Source organism: Chiloscyllium plagiosum, unplaced genomic scaffold (genome assembly GCF_037043375.1).
Source record: "Chiloscyllium plagiosum isolate Xiang-an unplaced genomic scaffold, Cpla_swu_hap1 HiC_scaffold_3, whole genome shotgun sequence".
Taxonomy (NCBI): Eukaryota; Metazoa; Chordata; class Chondrichthyes; order Orectolobiformes; family Hemiscylliidae; genus Chiloscyllium; species Chiloscyllium plagiosum.
Genome location: NW_028270141.1, coordinates 42075728 through 42080973, shown reverse-complemented (window position 1 = coordinate 42080973; position 5246 = coordinate 42075728).

Here is a 5246-nt window from a genome sequence, read left to right as displayed (position 1 = left end):
GCAAGTAAATTTTTTTTTAGATACATGAAAGGTAAGAGAGAGGCAAGAGTGGACACTGACTTCTGGAAAGTTAGGCCAGAGAAGCAGTGATGAGGAACAAAGAAATGGTGGAGGAACTGAATAGGTACTTTGCATCAGTTTTAACGGTGGAAGACACCAACAGCACACCAGAACTTCGAGAAAAAGCAGGCACATGTGAGCGTACTGGCAATTACAGAGGATAAGCCTGACATCGGTGGTGGGTAAGTTGTTGGAGGGCATTCTGAGGGACAGCATTTATATGTATTTGGAAAGGGAAAGACTGATTAGAGATAGTCAGCCTGGCTTTGTGCATGGGAAGTCGTGTATCACTAACTTCATGGGAGTTTTTTTGAAGAAGTGACAAAGAAGATTGAAGGAGGCAGAACAGTGGGTGTTGTTTTGATGGACTTCAGCAAGGCGTTCGACAAAGTTATACAGTAGACTAATTATCTAGGTTACATCACAAGGAATACAGGGAAAGCTAGCCATTTGGATACAAAATTGGCTTGAAGGTAGGAGACAAAGGTTGGCGGTGGAGGGTTACTTTTTGGACTCAGGAGGCCTGTGACAAGTGATGTGCTGCAAGGACTGTTTGTTTGTCATTTACATAAAAGATCTGGATGTGAATATAGGAGGCATAGTTAATAAGTTTGCCGATGACACCAAAATTGGTGGTGTAATGGACAGCAAAGAAGGTTACATCAGAATACAATGGGATCTTGATCAGATAGTTAAATAGGCCAAGGAATGGCAGATGGAGTTTAATTTAGATAAACGTGAGGTGTTGCAATTTGGTAAGGCAAATCACAGCAGGACTTACACACTCAATGGTAAAGTCCTAAGGAGTGTTGCCGAACAAAGAGAACTTGGAGTGTAGATTCATAGCTTCTTGAAAATGGAATTGCAGGTAGACAAGGTAGTGAAGGTGGTGTTTGGTACGCTTGCTTTCATTGGTTGGCGCAGTGAGTATAGGAGTTGGGAGGTTATTTTGCGGCTGTACAGAACATTGTTTCAGGCCACTTTTGGAATACTGCATTCAATTCTGGATTCACTCCTATAGGAAAGATGTTGTGAAGTGTTCAAAACATTTACAAAGGATGTTGCCAGGGTTGGAGGATTTGAGCTAAAGGGAGAGGCTAAATATACTGGTACGGTTTTCCCTGGAGAGTCAGAGGCTAAGTGGTGGATCTTATTGAGGTTTATGAGATCATGACGGGCATGGATAGGGTGAATAACCAAGGGCATTTCCCAGGATAGGGGAGTACAAGACTGGTGTTAATTTCTGGTGCCACATTACAGGAAGGAGGGTGCAGGACAGGTTTATCAGGATGCTGCCCAGAATAGAGGATCGAAGTTACAAGGAGAGACTAGAAAAACTCAGGTCCTTTTCACTGGAGCGGTAGATGCTGAAAGGAGACTGGTTAGAAACCTATAAAATTATGAGACGTATAGATAGGGTTGATGGTCAGAATACTTTTCTCAGAGTTGAAATGTCTAAAATAATGGGGCATGAATTTAATGCAAGAGGTGGAAAGTTCAAAGGAGATGGGAGAGGCAAGTTTTACACAGGGAGTGGTAGGAGTCTGGAACATGTTGCCAGGGATGATGATGGAGGTAGATATGATAGGAGCCTTTGAAGGTCTTTTAGATAAGCACATGAATATGCAAGAAATGGAGGGATATGGACCAAGGGCAGACAGAATGGATTAGTTTAATGTGCCATCACGTTTGGCATAACATCGTGGGTCGAAGGGCCTGTTCCTGTGCTATACAACTAAATGTTGCATATTAGAGGGTATAGTCTAAGGTGAGAGGGGAAAGTTTTAAAAGGGACCTAAGGAGCAACCTTTTCATGCAGAGGGTGGTGCATGTATGGAATGAACTGCCAGAGGAAGTGGTGGAGGCTGGTAAAATTACAACATTTAAAAGGCATCCGAATGATTACATGAATAGGAAGGGCTTAGAAGAATATGGGCCAAATGCTGGTAAATGGGACTAGATTAATTTAGGATATCTGGTCAGCATTGACAAGTTGGACCAAAGGGTCTGTTTCCGTGTTATACATCTCTGTAACTCTATTTCACCTGGACCAGATGAACTACACCCCATAGTTCTGAAGCAGATAGCTGAGGAGATTGTGGAGGCTTTGGTGGTAATCCTTCAGGAATCATTGAAATCAGGGAGGTTTACAGAGGACTGGAAATGGCTAATGTAACATCCCTGTTTAGAAGGGAGAGAGGCAGAAATCAGGAAATTATAGGCAGATTAGCCTGACCTCAGTTGTTGATAAGATTTCAGACAATCAATTATTACGGATGAGATGGCGAAGTACTTGGAAGGGTGTGCTAAAATCAGGCTGAGACAGCACAACTTCATCAAAGGGAAGTCATGCCTTGCAAATTGGTTAGAATTCTTTGAGGAGGTAATGAGCAAGTTAGACAAAGGAGAATTAATGGACGTGATCATTTTAAATTTCCAGAAAGCTTTCCAGAAGGCTGCTCAGTAACATAAGATCCCATGGTGTCAGAGGTAAAATACTGCCATGGATCAAGGATTAGCTGACTGGCAGAAGGCAGAGAGTGGGGTTGAAGGGGTCTTTTTCAGGATGGCAGTTAGTAGAGTTCTGCAAGGGTCAATGTAGGAACTACAACTATTCACAATATACATTAATGATCTAGACAAAGGAACTAAGCGCGTTGTTGCCAAGTTTGCAGATGACAAAGATAGGAGGGACAGGTAGTGTTGAGGAAGCAGAACGCTACAGAAGAACTTACTAGATAAGATAGGAGAGTAGGTGAAGTGGTAGATGGAATACATGGAGGCCAAGTCATTGACTGTATTTAAGACCGAGACGGATAGATTCTTGCTAAATAAAGGGATCAAAGATTACAAGAAGGCAGGAGAATAGGGTTGAGAAATATAATCAACCATGACTGAATAATGGAGCAGACTTGATTTGATGACGGCCTAGTTCTACTCCAATATCTTACAGTCTATGAACTTCTTGTCCTATACCAGTCCTTCATAAATTTGGAGTCAAAACAAAAACAGAAATTGCTGGAGAAACTCAGCAGGTTCTGTGGAGAAAAGCAGAGTTAACATTTCCAGTCTTGTGACCCTTTTTCAGAATGCCATACCTACGGAGTTTCTCCAACAACTTCTGTTAAACTTTCAGATCCACAGTTTTTTTTCTTTTGGATTTAAAATGCTCCTTAAAACCTACTTTGACCAATACTGGGTCACCTTTCCAAATTAATTCTGACATAACGTAGCATCAAGAATGATTCAAAACATAAAATTTTAAAATGAGGTAGGGCTTACACTTTGCTGTATGAACATGGATCTAAATATAAATGATTACATTATTTTAACATACCGAGGTTCTTCCTTACTACTTCTCTCTGTACAATCTTAAAAGCCTGAATGGCCTGTTCACATTGTGGTATCCTGAAATAAGCATTGTACCACTTCAGAATGTGTAAACATTTGTGCAATTGGGATTGTTTTTCAATTGTATGCAGTTATTCACACAGTTTTGAAATGTATTCCATTAAATTTTAGTGTTTTCAAGGGGCAGCTTCTTTCCTTCCAAAACAAACTCTCCATTGTAAAATAATCAACAAAAATTCATATTTAAGTTAAATTCTCATGGTATTTGTAATATATCTGAATGGTAATAGTCACATCATGGAAGAAAATGGAGATAACTGATCCTCAAATTCAGTATTCCTGAGTTTAGATTTCCCTCACTCCTAGACATAATTTTCATATCACAAGGCTCTCACCCTGTTTTAGTATACCATAGCTATAAAAGATGCACTGGACAGAAATTATTAGAAACTATCTCCCCAATGCAATAGAGAGGGTTTGAGCATTTGCAGATTTTCTAAACACTGACATGCTGTATGTCTCAAACCTGAAGTGAATTCTTTCTCATATGATCATATCAATCTCATCCATTTGAGTGAGGAAGCATATCTGAGTTCAGTCCCCACTTGAGACAATTTGTGCCAACAATAGTTTAAACTAAAATAATCCAAGGCACTTTACAGGAGAGTTTGCTAACAGAATTTAATATGGAGGAGATATTAGGCCAGATGACCAAAAACTCATTCCAAGATACGGACTGTATTAAAAGGAAAGAGTGAAAGATCGGTTATGGGATAATACCCAGAAGCTGGGGCCTTAATAGCTGAATGCATTAGACACAAATAATGGAATGGTTAAAATGAGGGAAGCTCAAATGACCAGAATTGGAGCTGGGTAAAGATTTGGACAATTGAGTGGTTGGGGGAAATTATACCAGTAAGAGTGAAACCACTGAGGGGTTTTAAAATAAGGATGAGAATTTTAAAATCAAGATGCTAACTAACCAGGAGAAAAACACAGATCAGTAAGCAAAGGGCTAATAGATAAGCAGGACTGCCACAAATTATGGCACTGCAAAATGTTGCACAAGCTCAAATTTATGAAGGGTTCAAAGTCAGAGCACAGATAGGAGAGTTTTCAAACAGTTAAGCAGAGACTGACAGAGGCATAGCTGAGGATCTCAGCAGCAAATGAGATGCAACAGGGCTGAGTTGGGCAATGAAATGTTTGTTGGAGCAGGTAGCCTTAGTGATGGTATAAATATGTGGTTAGTGCCTCATTCCCTGAATCGGATGTGAAACCAAGGTTTCATGAGTCTGGTTCAATTTTAGGCTTGAAATTCTCCAATTATAAAACTCTGGGGAAATGCTGAACAGGCTGGAGTTCTCTTCTCTAGGGGAATGAGCCCACCTGATAATAAGTATTCAAATAAATCAGAAGGTTCATAAGATAGACATAGAGAAGACAAAAACTGATGACTGTGAATAAGGGATAATCACTAATAGATCCAATTGAGAATTCAGAAGAAATGTCTTTAGCTAAGAGAAGTTAGAATCCAAATCAAACTATCAGGGAGTACCCGAGTTGAATATAGTAGATACAGTTAAGTTGAATCTGCAAAAGTACATTAGGGAGAAAGGAGTAGATGGAAATGCTAACAGGTGGAGTAAAATGGGACTTGGAGCATAAACACATATGGACTAATTGTGTTGAATGATCTAATTCTGTGCTATAAATGTAAAAATCATACTAAAATTGCAGGCATGCATTCATGCCCCAGCTTATTTAATTTATGCAATGATTTTGTTTTGGCTCTAGCAACACCAGAGTAGGAAGCATGTCAATAACATAGTCAG